The sequence below is a fragment of the Chiloscyllium plagiosum genome, unplaced genomic scaffold (assembly GCF_037043375.1).
Source record: "Chiloscyllium plagiosum isolate Xiang-an unplaced genomic scaffold, Cpla_swu_hap1 HiC_scaffold_50, whole genome shotgun sequence".
Lineage (NCBI taxonomy): Eukaryota > Metazoa > Chordata > Chondrichthyes > Orectolobiformes > Hemiscylliidae > Chiloscyllium > Chiloscyllium plagiosum.
In genome coordinates this window covers 29961469-29980340 of record NW_028270188.1, presented here as the reverse complement: position 1 = coordinate 29980340, position 18872 = coordinate 29961469, and positions in this window count along the sequence as shown.

Here is an 18872-nt window from a genome sequence, read left to right as displayed (position 1 = left end):
TAGCTCTGCTAGATTGATTGACTTGCAGCAGAAAGATGAGGAATTAAAACAGTTATATCAAAAGGCATTTAGCAAGCAAGAAAGAAAGCATTCCTGTCAGTTATTACTGAACAAATTATGTCTTAATGAATAAATGGAGACCACCATACTTTCAATCAGATGAGACATGGGCAGAAATTCATCAAATTGTTTTGCCAGTTGTGTACAGAAAGGAGGTGCCACGATTGGCACTTGAGCTACCAGTTGGAGGTCATTTTGGGGTGAGATAAAATAAAAGGATTTGTTTACAGGGCTGGACTAGACAACGATGTAGCTGAGGTTTGCCAGACGTGTCAAACATATCACGCAGACAGTAATAAAATTGCACCTTTAATACCTATTCCAGCATATGAAGACCCTTTCACAAGAGTCTTGATTGATTGCATAGGTCCCCTAACACAAACAAAAGGTGGGAATAAGTATTTATTAACAATAATGGATGTGCCGATTAGATATCCAGAGGAAATCTCATTATGCAGCATCACAGCTAAAAAGGTTGGAGAAAAAAATAATATTTTTCCTTAATACGGACTACCAATAGTGATGCAGTCAGATCAATGATCAAAATTCACAACCAAACTATTCAAGGAGGCGATGAATAACTTGGGAATAAAACAATTCTAATCTTCTGCTCACTATCCAGAGTCACAGAGAGCACGAGAGAGATGGCATCAATAACTGAAGACCATATTGAGCGTTTATGGTCAGGATTATCCAGATGTTTGCGATAAGGAAATTCCTTTTGAACTTTTTGCGATCAGAGGTGCATCGAATGAATCGACCAAATTCAGTCCATTTGAATTCATTTTTGGACAAGAACTAGGAGGAGTATTGAAATTGATGAAGGAGAAATTAATAAGTCAGAATTCAGAGACCACCCATTTGGACAAAGTGTCAAATTTTAGGGAACGATTAAATAGAGCTGGAGAGTTGGCTAGAAACATTTAAATGTATCACAACATACAATGAAACAGGAAGCGGATAAAAAATCACAAATTTACAATTTTGCAATTGGGAATAATGGCATTGGTGTTCCTTCCAGTAACAGGTGAGCTTTTAAAATCAAGGTTTTGCGTACCTTATCAAATTGAAAAAAAAATTAGTGAGATGAATTAATTGCTAAGGACTCCAGACAGGAAGAAATCTCACAAAGTGTGTCATGTGAATGTGCTCAAAAGATAGCTTGATGGTGAAAGAAAGCAAGACGAAAAGGTGTTCATGATTACAACACAGAAGGAAGAACCAAGTTCAGAGGATTCTGAGTTGGAAATTCCTCAAATCAGATTGAACAATGAGAAAGTTTTCAAAAATTCGGAAAAATTATTGAGTTACCTTCCACAAGAAAATCGAAATGACCTAAAAGATTTATTACTATCACTTTGGGATATATACGGAAGTAAACTGGGAAGTACTAGCATAATTGTGCATGATGTAGATATAGGAGATGCTGTTCCGATTAACCAACATCCTTATCGGTATAACCCTCCAAAGTTGGCACAGGTTCAGAAAGAGATAGAGTGAATGCTCCAAGGTGGCATAATCGAAGTGAGTTGCACTGACTGGTAGTCACCTATAGTCATGATGCCAAAGCCAGATGGTACCCCACAGTCATGTGGGGACTATGACAAAGTCAACACTGTTACAAACATAGCTAAAAGTGAATTTACAAGAGCCCAAGTCACGTTCCTAGGCCATGTTATTGGACATGGACCAATTGCCCCATGAGATACAAAAACGTAAGTCGTGGGAAAATTCCCACACCATCGACAAAAAACAATATTACGTTTCCTGGGATTGACTGGATTTTACTGAATGTGTGTGCCAAACTTTAGCAGTGTAGCTGCTCCACTCACCAAATTATTAAAAAAGGCCAAGAACTCTCAGTGGATAGCAAAGTGTCAAAAGGCATTTGCCAGCCTAAAAACTGTATTAACCATTGCCCCCAGTATGAGCCACACCGGATTACACAATGCCTTTCAAGGTGGCCAGTGATGTGGGTGTCGGTGCGGTGCTCCTGCAGGAAGATGACGAGGGAATCAAAAGATCCATCTGATATTTTTCCAGGAAGTTGAACTTCATCATCAGAAATATTCAACGGTGGATAAAGAGTCTTTAAGCTTGGTGTTGGCATGACAACATTTCAGTGTTTATATCACCAGCGATGCATCTGAGACAATTGTATACGCTGATCACAACACATCGATATTTGTGGAAAAAATTAAAGACAAAAATGCCAGACTGTTTCGATGGAGCTTGTTGTTGCAGCCATTCATTCTGACAATTGTGCCTGTGCACGTTGTGAAAACATTCTTGCCGATGCGTTTCTGAAACTTGAATGAGATCTGGAGGCGTTTGGTTGTGGGTGTACTGCGGCCTGAATTTGCATGGGGTTGTGCATGTTTGCATGTTTACAGTTGCTATAGTGCATATGTGCGTTGTTAGACTACCAACTGGGTTTGAATGGTTAAAAATGCAGCCATATTTTGGTATTGATGGTTTATTTTTTAAGGGGGAGGCGTCACAAAGCTAGTCCGTTTTTTGTCAAGAAGCTTTTTTTTTGGCTCAGGTGGACTCTGTCCTTGATTTTTTTCAGAGGGACAATAAAACGGAGCCTGATTCTGGTCAGTCTGGCTTGGTACAGAGACTAAAAGCATTTTCAGTGGCCTTTTGTTTACCTGTAAACAGATGTGACTTAAGGCCAAAGTGTTGGGCTTTAGATGTGACTTGTATAATGAAAGGGGAGTGGTGAGCTCTTTTAGCTGAACTAACTGAGCTGAGCTGAGCAGCTTTCAGTTGAGTCTAGAACTGGGATGTTCAACAGGGAGCTGTGTAGAAACTCTCTCTCTTTTCAGCCCTTCCACTTCAAACTGTCAGCTTGTGTTCCATTTATACTGTTTTTTCAAGCGAGTGTGCTTATTGGGACTGTTATGTGCATTCGGAGCAGCATAATTAAGTCTAGCTGGATAGGTTGAGTTCTGTAGGGGTTCTTTATTCTGTTCTTTGTGTTTCATTGTGTACTTTTGTGAATAAAGTTTTTGTCGGTTTTAAAATCCAGTAGTCAACTTAGATAAACGATACCACGTAATTTTCATTGTACACTTAATGAAACAAATTGCAAAGTTATGCTCTGGGCTGTTTGCTTAAGAATGTTTTGAGTGATCCACACTCGTCAATACCATCTCGGTGATGGAAGATGCCTCCTTGGAACTTGATACAAACCATTGACTTGCCCTCCTCACGATCAGCAAACGATGTTAACTTAACGTGTGTACCATTAGCAATGGAGCCAGGAGGGACAACATGGATCAGTCAGTCTCTGCAGTCTCTGTTTCATTAGTTTGTCATGTTGCAGCATCAAAGACATCCTCCTGTTTCAGTATCACAGTTTAGAGGGCCTGAATGGCCTCTTCTGTTTGATGTGTCAGTGTCTCGAGTGTCTCGAAAACACTGAGTTCTCCAATTTCAACTAACATCCATTCCAGTCCGCTGACCCCCTTTCGAATTCCTCCCACTCTCTTCCCATCACATCCCCCTCCCTTCCCAGCCCTTCCACCTCCCTTCCATTCCTCTGATCCACCCTTCTTCCAGCTTCCAACTTGATTCATTCCTGCAATCGACTAATCCGGTGGTACCCTCAACCAGTGTTAATCTATCCCCAACTCACCACACCACTTCCTCCTCCCCACGCCGCTTCTTTATCTGTAAACCTCCTAACGTCCATCCCTACTCCTTAAGAAATGTTGCACCCAAGGTGCTAACTACTGCACCTCCTGATGCTGCTTTGCTTTGTGTGGTCTTCCAGCCTCCTAGTTTTCAATTTTTACCTTTTTTAAAAAAGCTCTTCAGGTGTAATTGGCAGGACAGAGTGAATCGGCTGTGACCCTGCTTGTCCAATAATTTCGATGGTTTGAATGGCTTTCTCACATTCTTGTGAAACCAGCTTGACATGCTGAAAGAGCTCCTCTTTTTATCCTGTGGAAATGTTCAGGGTTGTGCAGTGCTGTTACATGAATGTTACTTACTCGTTAACAACATGAGCTTGAATGTTGTTCGGGTTTTCAAGTTTTATGTGATTTCTACAGAACACCTTCACTTCTGATAGAATGACATAGGGAAAGACATTGATGAAGCAGCTGAAGGTGTTTGTTCTGAGGAAGCTATCCTGAGTATTGCCCACAGAGATATCCAGGGACTAAGAGGATTGCTGTCCAACAACCATATTGTTTTCTGAATGACCAGTGGGGAGTTTACACCTGATCCAATTCAGTTCAAACTTATTCAGACTCCTTGACACCTTGCACCATCAAGTCCTGCCATAATGTCATGGCCAGCCACTCTGACGCTGAGTTCGTATCTTTTGTTCATGTCAATAGGCCAAGGTATATGTGTGGGGAGTGATGCCTTCTCTCAGAGGGTAGAGAATGTTGGGGACTCCATGTCTCATACAGCTGCATAACAGAAATGATTGGGAGGGGTGGGAGTGGGTGTCAATGGATTTTGACACGTTAGAGATTCAAGGGCTACAAGGAATTTGGCATGAAAGAGAAATTGCAGGCGAGACCAGATCAGTCCTGATGTTACTGAAGGGAAGGGCAAGCTTAAGGAGCTAAATGGCCTCGTGTTATTCCAGCATAACCCAGAGTCCAGTCAGTTTGTGGTCTCTTCGATTTCCTGTGTTACGGCATTCAAGTAACTGAACAGACTGATCCTGTTGCTGTGTATGAGGATACTGGTGCTGCGTGATCTACTCTGGGTACAGTTTTATAGGCTGGAGGGCTGATTAGTCTCCTCCTGTAACTGTGTATCAGTGTCCAGGGGCTGAAAACATTCACCCTGTTCTGTTGTATCTGAAATCCATACGGACTAATTCTACCGTCCGAGGAGAAAGTGAGCACTGCAGATGCTGGAGATCAGAGCGAAAAACGTATGGCACTGGAAAAGGACGACAGGTCAGGCAGCATCTGAGAAGCAGGAGAATCGATGTTTGGACATTCCAGATGAAGAGATTATATCTGAAATATCGATTCTCCTGTCTCTTGAATGCTGTCCCTGGTCTGGTGTGCATTTCCAGCACCATACGTTTCGACGTCTAACACACAGCCAAAGTCAACCTTCCGGGTCGCATCCTCAATTAAGTTTAAAACGGTGTTTGGCATAAACCTCCGGGCACAACGCCATGCTTACTATTCCTAATCAGACCCTGCCTTTCAAAATGCATGTACATCTTATTCCTTGGTGTGTTCTCAAGTAATGTACCTACCAATGATGTTAAACGTACTGGTCTAGAGTTCCCAGACATTTCTTTTACAGATCTTTTTGAATAAAGGCACACCATTTGTTATCCTCCAGTCTTCCAGAATCTCAAATTTGGTTAATGGTGATAAAACTTTTCACCAGGGTACCCGCAAGTTCTTCTCTAGCTCCTTGCAGTGTTCATGGATATACTTGTTAAGGACCGTGAGATTAATCCACTGTCAAACATCCTTGTGCACCCAATACCTCCTCTACTGTGATATGGACTGACCCTAAGATATTATCACTAACTTCCTCAAGTTCGTAAGTATTTATGTCTTTCTCCACGGTACATACAGTGAATAAATATTTGTTGAGGACCTCGTCCATCTCTTATGGTTCTACACATATAGGTCCAGTTTGGAATTTGAGGGGTCCTATTCTCTCACTTAGTTATTACTTTCCTTTCATACTCTTAAAACACCTCTTTGGATTCATCCTAATTTTCTCAGCCAAGGTTCTTTCGCACCTTTGTCCCTTTCTTGATTTCCATCAGAGGTAGACTCCTATATCCCTTATATGCCGCCAGGGATTCCCTTGATCCCAGTTGCCTGTACTTGAGCCACGCAATCCCCTTTTTCAGTCAAAGCCTAAATATCTCTTGTTATGCTGAGTTCCCCATTCCTGCCAACCTTGCGCTTCACTGTCACAGGAACATAAAAACCTTTGAACTCTAGCTATCTCATGTTTAAAGGCCTCCCACTAGCCAGGGGAGCATTCACCTGCAAACATACTACTCCAGTTGACCCCTGCAAGCTTCTGTCTAATCCCATCAACAATCACCTTGTCCCAATTTAGAACTTGAGCCTCTCCATAGTTTTGTCCATCTCCATAGCTATTTGAAAATTAATAGAACGATGGTCACTGGTCCCAAAGTGCTCCCCCACTGTCACCTCAGTCACCTGTCCTGCTCTGTTTCTCAAGAGTTGTTCCAGTTTTGACCCTTCCCAAGTAGGACACTCTACATACTACTTGAGGAAACTTTCCTGAACTCACTTATCGGATTCCACTCCATCAAATTCCTTAACGCTCCTGCAGTCTGAGTCTGCTACAAAAATTAAAATCCACTGTTATGACAACCACATTGCTGCTGCATGTCTCTCTTCTCCATGCATATTTGTTACTCGAATTCACGTTGGCTATTTGGAGGCCGATAGCACAACCCGGTGACATCATCATCCACTTCCTACTTCTTAGCTCCACCCACAAAGCCTCACTGGTGATTGGTCAGTTATTTTATCTCTGCTTACTGCTTTGATCATCCACTTAATCAGAAATTCAACTCCTCCTCCCCTCCTTCCAGCATCCCTGTTCCGCCTAAAGCACCTGTACGTTAAGCAGCCAGTCCTCTCCCTCACTTAGCTATGTTTCTATAAAGGCTGTATTATCCCAATCACACCTTCCTTTCCTCGCCCTTCGTTTATTGGTCTTACCTACCAGCACTCTTGCATCGAAATAAATCAGTTTAATCCAACAGGCACTCCTTGCTCCCTGTCGTTTTCCAGCCTAACCTGTCTCTTCACTTTACTGTTTCTGATTACTGTATCTCCTTGCAGCCTCGCACTTGTCTCCATGATCATGAGAATACCCTCCTCGCCAATATAGTTTAAACCCTCCCTTGTAGCACTAGCAAAATTCGCCAACAAGATATTGGTCTCCACCCCATTGCATGTGCCACCTGTATCTCCTGATCAGGTCAACCATGTCACAGAAAAGACCCCAATGATCTAAACATTTGAGTTTCTCTGCCCCCCCCCCACCTCCGCACCAATTCTTTAGTTACTTATTTATCTGCCATATCGTCCTGTTCGTACTATCATTAGCTCAGCCCACTGGAAGTAATCAGCAGATTACCACCTTCAAGGTCCTAATTTTTTACCTTTCCTCCTAGCTCTCAGTAATCACTCTGTAGGACCTCATTCCTATATCTACCTGTGTCATTTCTGCTAACGTGAACAATGATTTCTTGCTGATCCCCCTCCCCCTTGAGAATGTTCTGCAGCCACTCGGAGACATCCTGACACCTGGGAGGTAACACGCCATCCTGGATTCCCGTTTGAGGCCACGGAATCTCCGATCTGTCGCTCTAACAATCGACTCTCCTATCTCTAAGGTACTGTTTACCGTTACCCTTTCCTACTGTGCCCCAGAGTCAATGGTAATGCCACTAACCTGGCTACTGCTGCTTTTCCCTGGACCGTCATTCCCCTGATCAGTATCCAGAACGGTGTGCTTGTTTTCGACGGGAATGGCCACAGGAATTTCCTGCACTCTCTGCCTACTCCGTTCGCCATTCCAGGTCGTCGTCCAACTCCTCTCTGTCTTGAACACAACAGGAAGCAAGGACTGTCGGTTGGATTAAATTGCCTTTATTTAAATGCAACAGGATTGACAGGTAAGCCTGATGAACTCATGGCATGAATCTTAACGTGGAACTGGGATATTATAGTCATTGCAGAAACATGATTGGTGCGTATCTTGGCTGTGACCACAGCAAGAAAGCTCTTATCTATGAAGTTCTTAGTATCTCGGATGATCCTGAATACATTCAGCTCCAGCTCCCGAACACGGTCTCCCAGGAGTTGCAGCTGGGTTCACTTTCCACACGTGTAGTCTTTAGGAATGGTGGAAATTTACCTGAGATCCCACATACCGTAGGAGGAACGTGCAACTGTCTTAACTGCTATCACCACTGCTGCAACACTAAAGTTGAATGGACTTTACTTGAGCTTCTCTGTAGGTTTTGCTGAGCTGTTGCTTTGCAAATCATCTTGAACCAAACATTACTCCTTACTCTACTACCAAAAGCGCGTCTCTCGACCCCTTCGCACTTAATTTTGATTAGGGAAAGATGGAGACACTGCAATGATGTAGCACTTGAGCTTTAAGCACTCCTTGACACATGGCCACAGACTACCTGCTCTCCCGCCAAGATCACTGTTTGGTCTTGGAGGGTCTTCCTTTTGGTAGTGCTGACTGCGCTGATGCTAATCTTCATCCCGACAGCCAATCCGCATTGTCACAGTCCCTTGGTCCTTTCTGTCGATAGTCCTGCATTTATGAATTCCTGGAATCCGTCGACTGCATTCCAAACTGTGTCTCACTCCATAGCGAGAGAGGTTGATGTTCCAGTGAATACAAGGCTATTGTAAAAATGATACAATTCGACATAGGGACAACAGCATGTCTATCCGCTCACTGAGTCTGCTTTTCAACTCAATTAGGTGAGATCTATTTTGATAATCCCCATTCCACTTCTCTGCATTTTCCCCATAACCCTTGTATAAAAATCAGTCTGCCTCAACCCTGAATATATTTAATGAGCCTGCCTCAACAGCCCACAGAATCTTCTACAATTTTTCCCTCTCACTGATATGCGACATGGTGGTCTTTAACCCCATGCGGTATTTCTCGCACTCTGTTTGAAAGTTGTACCAATATTAGATATTATCCTGTCCTATCACATCTTCTCTGTGGCCAGAGGCAAAACAAAAATGAAAGGTTAAGAGACTGTAATCTCCTCACTCGTCTTCCACGTCAGCCTAAGTTACAGCTCATTCTGATCTGTGGATTTTTCCAATCTCTATCCCGCATAAACTTCTAATTCTTCGTCAGCTTCTGTATCAATTCACTCAAGGATCACACGGTCTCTCTCCATGAATGCAGGAACTCCTTCCTCAAACTGAAGACCGAAAGAAAGTCCCTGTTTAACATATTCTCTGGCTCTGTGCACCCGCTAGATCCATAATACTCCCACTTCTCTCCCGCGTTATCCTCTTCCCCTTAATAAACCGAAAGAATGTCTTTGAATTCTTGGTAATTTTACTCTCGAATGTTTTAACTCCCCGCCTCCACTTCTGCTCTTCTACTGACTTTTTAAGTTTAGCCCTTCACGTTCTATATTCTTTTTGGACCTCCATTGATCTGCTCACTTTGAAAACTGCTTTAGGCTTCACTATCCTTTTTAATTCAATTCGAAATTTGTGTCGACATCTGAGGTACTCTGGGCTTGTTTTCCTAAATTGTATCTGCGGTGTAACATGCTGGGCCGACGCTGTCATCAATTCCATTTTGATCAAGGGATCCCCCAATCCCCCGCCCCACGCTGTTCTGCTACAGTTTCACCCAGAAGCAACTGCACTTTGGCCAGAAGCTGTCATATTTTTTTCTAAAATTCGTCTCCCAAATCCAAAAAAGCTTTCATTTTTCAAACATGTTTGGGTCTTTTCCTTAGCAAACTCAAAACATATGAGTCACGGCCACTAGTCCTTTCATGCTCTCCCAATCTTGCCTGCAACATCTGACTGGCTTCTTTCCCCACGGTGAGGCCCAGCACAGCCCCGCCCATTGTTGTAACTGCTACACGTTGAAATAAGGAGTTCTGTTGAATAATTTTCGAGGCATCTGTCCCCTCTAAAAAAGTTATCACTGCCTGAATAAATGTTTGGAATTGAAATGCCTGAATATGATGATCCTGTTGTTATATTAACGCACCTCAGGAAATTGGATTTATATCAGCTCCTGTACTTTCTTTTATCTGGGAGTCTACAATAAATCCCCAACGTGTGTCTGTCATGGTTTTGATCCTGAGCCCTAACCACCAAGCCTCATCAGAAGAACCTTCTTACTGCAGTAACTGACTCCATAATTAATAATGTAACAACACTTCCTTTTTTACCACCTCTCCTGTCGTGCCTATAGTTCTTGTACCACTGGATATTGTGTTGTCAGCCCTGACCTCCCTCAAACACATCTCTGTAATGGTAAAAATGTCACAATTCCCCATTTCACTTTGTTCCCTTATCATATCTGTCTGTCGGATAATATTCCCAGCATTGAGGTAAATGATATCCAGCCTGGAATATAACACCTGGAATACTCTAAAACGCGGAGTTATTCTGTCATTCATTGTTTGTTCTCAAGCTGCCCAATTCATAAACAAAACTGTTAATCTGGGAAAGAATAAATATTTGTTGAATTGTAATTTCTCTTTTAATAAATATATTCATCAAATGCAACTTTCCAGAACTAAACAATCAGCTTCACATGCAATGAGTTTCTGCTGATTAATTCTCTGTTCCGTGTGCAGAGGGGACAGCTCTCAGTAATGGAGAAAGTGCGAACAGACGGTCCTGGGGATCAAAATCGAAACGTGTGGCGCTGGTAAAACACAGCCAGTGGGTCAGCATCTGAGGAACAGGAGAGTCAAAGCTTTGGGCATCTGCCCTTCATCAGGAAGGCATTGGGACCTTCCCATGTTTTCCATTTCACGATTGACAGGATATTGTGAACCATACGTGTTCCAGAAGGCAGCACTGCATATAGTCCTGAAATGGAAAGCAGTAAATCATTTGTTTGGACAGGGAGTAGACATTTTGAGGTGAAGTGCAGATTGAATTCAAGTACAAACACAAGAATTGATAAATCCCTTGAGCCAAACGGACAAAACCCGAGGTGACTACAGGAAGACAGTAAAGAGATTCCTGCACCCTTGGCGATGATATTTACATCCTCACTGTAGACTGGAGTAGTGCCAGATGATTCGAGGGCGGTAAATGTTACTCCTTGTTCAAGGAAGGTACTAGGGATTATCCTGAGAATTACAGACCAGTCAGTCTTACATCAGTATTGGGCAAAATATTGGAGGGTTTATGAGAGACAGAATTTATGATTACTTGGAAAATCATAGATTGATGAGAAATAGTCAGCATGGCTTTGTGAGGGGCAGGTCATGCCTCACAAAACTTTTTAAAATCTTTGATGATGGGATCAAACACATTGAAGAAGGTGGAGCAGTGGATGTGGAGTGCATGGATTTTAACAAGGCGTTTGATGCTATTCCCCAAGGCAGGTTCATTCAGAAAGGAAGGAGGGATGGGGTTCAAGGAAACCTGACTGTCTGGATACAGAACTGGCTGGCACACAGAAGACACAAAGTGGTGGTAAATGGGAAGTATTCAGTCTGGAGCTCAGTGATCAGTGGTATTCGGTTGGGATCAGTTCTGAGACCTCTGCCGTTTGTGATTTTTATAACTGACTTCGATGAGAAAGTGGAAGGGTAGGTTTCTAAGTCTGTCTATATAACAAATATTGTTGAAGTTGTGGATTGTGTGGAGAGATGTTGTAGTTTGCAATGGGACATTGACAGGATGCAGAACGGGGCTGATCGGGGCAGATGGAGTTCAATCTGGAAATGTGTGAAGCAATTCATTTTGGAAGGTCGAATTTGAATGCAGAAAAAAACAGGATTCTTGCATTGTGAAGGAACAGGGTGATCTTGTGGTTCATGTCATAGCTCCCTCAGAGTTGCCACCCAGTTTGATAAGGTGGTTAAGAAGGCGTATGATGTTATCATTTGCATAGGGATAGGGTTTAAGAGCTGCGAGGTTATGCTGCAGCTCTATGGAACCCTGGTGAGATCACACTTAGAATATTGTGATCAGTTCCGGTCGCCTCATTGGAGGAAGGATGTGGAAAATTGAATGAGAGTGCTGAGGAGATTTATCAGGATGCTAACAAAGAAGAGTTCAGGGCTTTTCTCATTGGAGCAAAGAAGGATGAGAGATGACTTGATAGATGTGTACAAAATGATGAGAGTCAAAGATAGAGTGGATAGCCAGAGACTTTTTCCCATGGTGGAAATATCTATCACGAGGGTGAAATACTTTAATGTAATTGGAGGAAGGTTTAGTGGAGATGTCAGAGGTAGGTTCTTTATACAGAGAATGGTGCATGGGTGGAATGTACTGCTGGCAACTGTAATAGAGTCAGCTGCATTGGGGATATATTAAGCGACTATTGGATTGGCAAATGAATGATAGCATAATGAAGGGTATGTAGGTTAATCTGATCTTAGAGTAGGATAAAAGGTTGGCTGGACGTCAAGGGCCGAAAGGTCTGCACTGTGCTGTACAGTTCTGTGTTTCATGCTTCAAACAGCTTGGGGATTCTTAACAATTGTTGAATGTGTAAGGGAGTGAAGTGTGTGAGATCAGAAGCTTTGTACGGGCGTTAGGCCAAGACGTTCACTTATGGTGTGCATTCTTACAGTCACGTGAGTACCAGTACAATATGTGTGTGACGACCTAAACCAGACAGAATCCGTCAAGTTCAGTTATTGATGTGATGCTGGACTTGCCATTTGCTGCTGTTTTCTTCAGATAAATTCTTTTGGGTGACCCATGTATTAATTTTTGTCCATCAACTGAGATGTACAGTTTCATTTTGATACTGGTGAATGTGAAGGTGAAATTTGAGGTATTAGAGGTTTCATTGCAAGACACAATGTGCTGCAGAATACTGTCAACTTGATAACGTCTTCGCCCAGTGCCTGGTCCAGGTAGCAGATGCTTGGAGTCTGGGGGGCAGGCCAGATGCCATCACCATAAGTAACTTGTGCGATGTGATTCTGACACTCCATGTACATTCATCTGCCCCCGAGCAAGGCTCAGACCGAAGATGGAGTCGAACTAATTTTTTGTGAACTAATGATTGAATGACTGCCCTGACCCAGGTGTAAGCTCTCTGCATTCATTTAAGAGCAGAACAATGTCTTACCCAGTATCACACGCAGCTGTGATTGAATTCAAATCTTTCAAAATCTTTTTTCAATGTAGCTTATGATTGCAATCTGATCTGAAAAAATCAGATATTTGCTATGTTTGTGAATTGTGATTCACAAAAATGTGAATTTTCATTATTCAACCGAACAATTCTCTGAAAACAATTAGGTTGATATTATGTTTATGTAAATGAAATATACTCTCCTGCCAACATTTTATGATACAAAAATAAAGAATGTATATTTTATTTAATATCGAGCAAAGAACATGTTATCTGACTATCGTGCTGATCACAATTACATACTTTTGGATACATGAACACAAACTAACCACAAAAGGACATCATCCTCTCTCACTGGTATCCTCACGTACGGACGAGGAAGGACACCACTTCGAATGGGACAACACATCCATCCAAGGACAAACCAAATAGAGGCACGCACGAGAATTCCTAGAAGCATGGCATTCCAACCAGAACTCTAACCACAAACTCATGGAGTTAGACCTCAACTACCACCCCTGAGAAAAGAAACAGGACGTGACTTCACCACAGGAAATAACATAACAGCAGGAAATGACTTCACCAATCCAAAGAAACTCAAACATATAAATCGAAAGCAGGAATTTTCAGCATTGATTCGCCTGAGGCCCACTGAAGACGAAGATGGTTAAAAGTCTGGAAATGAAACTCCCAACTCAACGAGCAAGCCTACATCCAAAACCTCAACCTGAGCTACAAATATTCTCAAAACTCGCAACAATTACATACTCATTGTCAGTATTCAAAAGAATACATCGTCGCTCCAATACGTGGAAATTCGTTGGCATTTGAATGATTGTATTTTTAGAGTGAGAAAACGATTGAACTATCATATAGAAAGAGCATTCTTACAAATTTATATATAATCAATCAGTTAAATTTCTCACTAAATGTGCAAGCTTCAGCTCTTTACCAACAAATGAAAAATGACAATAATTCAACATGAACAGAGAATATTAGTTTGAATAAATTATTTGTGTTATTAAATTGAAGTGGACAATCATTTGAAACCTTGCAATTTTTAGAATGAATGATATTTAATGTGAAATGTGAAAAAGAACGATGAACATACATCCGTGTGAGTGAACAGTCAGACATTTTCAAAGAATTTTGTGGCAAGGCAAAGGAAATATTTGTTTGATGTGTAGGGATACATGATTTAAAATAGTTTGCTGAGTACTAATTAGACTTCACAATCAAGCTGACCTTGCAATATTTGCATTTTATATGGTTATGCTGCAGTAAATTGATCAGACATTTGCCAACATTTACAACTGGAAATAATCTGATACTGGCTTTGACTTGCATCTGTACATGATAGAGTACAGAACTTTAATGTACACAAGGAGGATACTTGGCCACTGTGTATGCATCAGCTTGTGAAGTGTCTTCCCAAATCCTCCCATTTGCCACCTCTATCACTGTTGCCCTTTAATTTCTGAACTTTCAAATATATATCGAGTTCCCTCTTGAATCTTCATGCACAAATCTCCCAGGCAGGGCATTCCAAATCCTAACAACTCTCTCAATAAATAACTTTTGCCTTATCTCACTCCGAGGTCTTCTGCTGACGATCTTGATGCTGTAATGCCAGCGAACAGAAACTGATTATTGTTATTTTACCCTGTTTATCTTTTCATATGTGTGTGTGTGTATGAGGGAGAGAGAGAGGGAGAGAGAGAGACAGAGAACACAATTTTCTGTAATGTCTGAATTACACCCAATGCCTCGTGTAAAAGGAGTAGGGATTAGGTAACGATTAACATATTGTAAAAGAGCTAGCTCAGGGGCAAGGGTTTCAGATTTCTGGATCATTGGGCCCTCTTCCAGGACTGGTGGGGGCTTTAAGAAATGGACAGATTGCATGTTAACTGGACGAGCACCAACATCCTGGTGGGGAAGTTTTCTAGTGCAAATTGGGTGGAGTTAAACTAATAAACCAGGAGGCTGGGAAACAAAGTTTCAGGTCAGGAACTGAGCAGAAGGTAGAGGGAAGTAAGACATCAGGCACGACCAGTCTCATGACCATGCTGCGAGAAGGAATCAATTCAATCCAAAATGTGAGTTGGAGGTTGGAATAAATGACAGCGATGTTTATCAGAGATTAACAAATGAAGATGGAATGTATGGGGGACGTGAAGTAGTGAGGTGTGTGAGATCAGGAAGCTTGTACTCAAGAAGACATTAAAGTGGAATACCAAATCAAAGAAGTTATTTAAAATCCTTTGGCCTAAAAGCACACAGCATTTGGAATAAAATTGATGAGCTGGCAGTAAATACAGAGATAAATGGGTATGACCTGGTAAGGATGATTGAAACATGGTTACAGGCAGATCAGGATTGGACAGTGAACTGTCCATTGGTACGTGGTATTCCGAAAGGATAGACATGAAGGTAAAGGATGTGGAATTGGTGTATTGGTTAAGGATGATATCAAGGCTATATTAAGAAATGATATTGGCACGAGGGAACAAAATGAAAATTAGTCCAGGTGCAAATAAAAAGCAACTGAAGAAACCTCTTTGGAAGAGTAATTTTCAGCCATCGTCTCCCCAAAGTACTTCTGAGGTCGGAAATAATGAGGGTTCGTGACAACTTAACAACGGTGGGATGAACGTGCATATTGAATCAATTAATCAATTAATCAACTTGGCAAAGGGTAGTCTCCAAGTACAAATCGTAGAGTATATGAAGGAAAGTTTCTGAGAACACATGCCATGGAAGCACCCAGAGAGCAGGGTACTTTAGATTTGATAGAAGGAAGGAATGAAAAACGATCGTGTAGTTAAGGATCGTCTTGGAAAGAATGATCACAACATACTGTAGTTTCAAATTCAGATTGAAAGAGTGAGAACAGAGTCACATACGAGAGCCTTAGTGTTGGGTAATGATACTTACAGTGGCCTAAGGGAGGTGTTGATGGGCGGTGGGGGGTAGGGGATCAATCAAAGGAGGACAGATGACGAAATTTGGCAAATACTTAAGGGGATACTAAATACCTCTCAATTAAAGTATATTGTTCAGAGAAGAGGAATTGCATGACAGAGAGAAATTATCCATGTCTAGATAAGGAAGTCATTGACAGCATGAGGGCAAACACTAGGGCAAATAATGCTGCACAAGTTAGTCACACTCCGCGGGATTGGGTAAGGCAGTGGCCTTGTGCATTATAACTGACCTGTTCATCGAGAGACCCAAATAATGTTCTGGGGAGCTGGATTCGAATCCTGCCATGGCAGATGGTGGAGTTTGAATTCAAATTTGGGATTAACAAACTGATGGTGAACATGAATAGATTGTCAGGAGAAGCTCACCTGTTTCACCAATGTCCTATTGGGAAGGAAACTGCTAGCCTTACCTGGTCTGACCGATATGTGACTCCAGACCCACAGCAATGCAGATAACTCCTAACAGCCCTCTGGGAAATCAAGGATGGGCAATAAATGCCGGCCTACACAGCAATGCCCACTTCCTGTGAATTAATGAAAACAAAAATATCGTCAAAGGGTTAACACACAACATTAAAAGAAGCTATGACAGGAAATGAGTGGAAACATAAATAGAGACAGAGAGTGGGTAAGATGTCCGGCTGTGAAGGAGGCAAGAAGAAACCACTGAAACAGCAATAAAAAATCACTAGTACATAAAGAGAATCGCAGAGTGAAACTAAGTGATGAAACTGACAAGGTAACGATGAGAAACTCGAAAATGGCAAAGGCACAAAAACAATTCTTTCTGTTTTCACAGACTACACCACAAACTGTAGTTCCTACAGAGGATCTTGTTGGGATTACTGCTGTTTGTCATTTTTATAAATTACCTCGATGAGGGCATAAAATGATGTGTAAGTAAATGTAATGATGATACTAAGGTTGGTGAAGTGTGGATAGTGCTGAAGGATGTTGCTGGTTACAGAGGGACATAGATAAGCTGCAGAGTTGGGTTGACAGGTGGCAATTTGAGTTTAATGTGCGAGGTGATTCATTTTGGAAGGAGCAAAACGAATAAAGAGTACTGGGCCAATGGTAAGTTTCTTGGCAGTGTCCATGTGCAGTGAGATCTCGGTGTCAATGTATGTAGGTCACAGAAAGTTGCCAATCTGGTTAATAAGCTTGTTAAGAAGGCGTACAGTATGTTAGCTTTTATTGGAAGAGGGATAGAATTTTGGAGCCACGCGATCATACCGCACTTGGAGTACTGTATATTTCTGCTTTCTACATTACAGGAAGGACGTGGAGCGTTTGGAAAAGGTTCAAAAGAGATTTACGAGGATGTTGCCTGATTTGGAGGGAAGATCTTATAAGGAAAGTCTGAGGTAGTTGTCGCTGTATTCATTCGAGCGAAGAAGGTTGAGAGCTGTCTGAATTGATCCAGAAAAGATAATCAGAGGGTTAGATAGGGTGGACAGTGTTATGAATTTTTAAGTGTACTATACCTTCAAGAGAGTTGAAAGGCTGGCCAGAGTACTGGAAAAATTAAAAATGCAATATTTGGTCAAACAGCTAGCAGTATCTGGGTTGCTATGAGACAAATTCAAATTCAAATTCAGCCAATCAGTTTAAATAATGTGCCAAGATGCCAAACGCTAATCAAGTTTGTATTTAGTGTTTTGACAATATTAAAACCTATGAAACAATCCAATATTTTGGCGTATAAATATCAAACATTTTGAACAGTTGGCGAGAGCGGCAAAGAGCAGCAAGCCGCCAACAAGTCCAGCTTGGTAGCAGAAAGATCTGCTCTCTGACAGTGACCTTTATCAACCAAAGACCTGGGAAGCAGAATCCCCAAGAATAAGAAAAGAAGACAGGAATATGGAGAAGAATCGACAGCTGCCTGGTTTTGAAATAAGATTTTTTTAAAAATCGTAATCAGGATTCTTTGATCGGACTATTATTGTCGAGGTGGAGGTATCAGTGTGCATATTAGTCTTTTGGGACGTAAAAACGGCGAACTTGCAAAATTTTGGGCAATACCATGATGACCTTTGAAAAGGTAAGGTGTTTTTCGGTGATTAAACAGAAGAATGAATGTCTGTGGGTAAGCAGGTTGCAGGTGCCCAAATTGACAGAATCGATCAAACCCGTTCAGTTAGCAGGCCCAAGCAGCATTTTTATCCAGGCAATAGTTCAAATTAACTTAAAACGACACTTGGAGATTAAGGATCCGTTTTCGTGCTAACAATATGAAACCAATCATACAATGAGAATTTCTTTTCTCAAGGAGATCTATATAACAGAGAGGCAATTGGACAGAGGTGGAGATGACAGGGAAGTGTCATCTGCGAAAGAAATATTGGGGTCTCACAAAAATTCTCCATACTCTGCCTAAAAAGCTCTATCCATCAATAAAGGTGCACAATACGCTGAGCAAATATTCTTGAAACCAGAAAACAACTGAGAAGGCATTTCAGACAGAGAAAGACGAGGGAATAAGATACAGAAATTTCAAGAGAGTCAATTCTGGATGAACTTTGAGTAACTAAGTTTAATTTTGTTTTTACTAATAATGGATTTATGAGTAGAATCTGCATTAGTGAAACCACGTATCAGGAAAAACTTGTTTTATTCCAGAATAAGTAATTAGTTACAGAGAGATTGTTCAGTTTGTTAGTGGTTTGTTCACTGTTAAAGTTAGAATCATAGAATACCTAGAGAAGGGAAACAGGCCCTTCAGACGAACAAGGACCACAATGACCCTCCAAAGTGTAAACAACTCAGATGCAGTCCTCTACCCTATTAACTATAGTTACCCCGGACTAATGCACCTAACTTACACATCCGTGAACACTATGGGCAATTTAGCATGCCCAAATTACGTAACCTGCACATCTTTGGATTGTGAGAGGAAACAGGAGCACGTGTTTGAAGCCCATGCAGACACGGGTAAAATGTGATAACTCCACATCGAGTTTGGAATCGAACCTGGGTCCTTAGCGT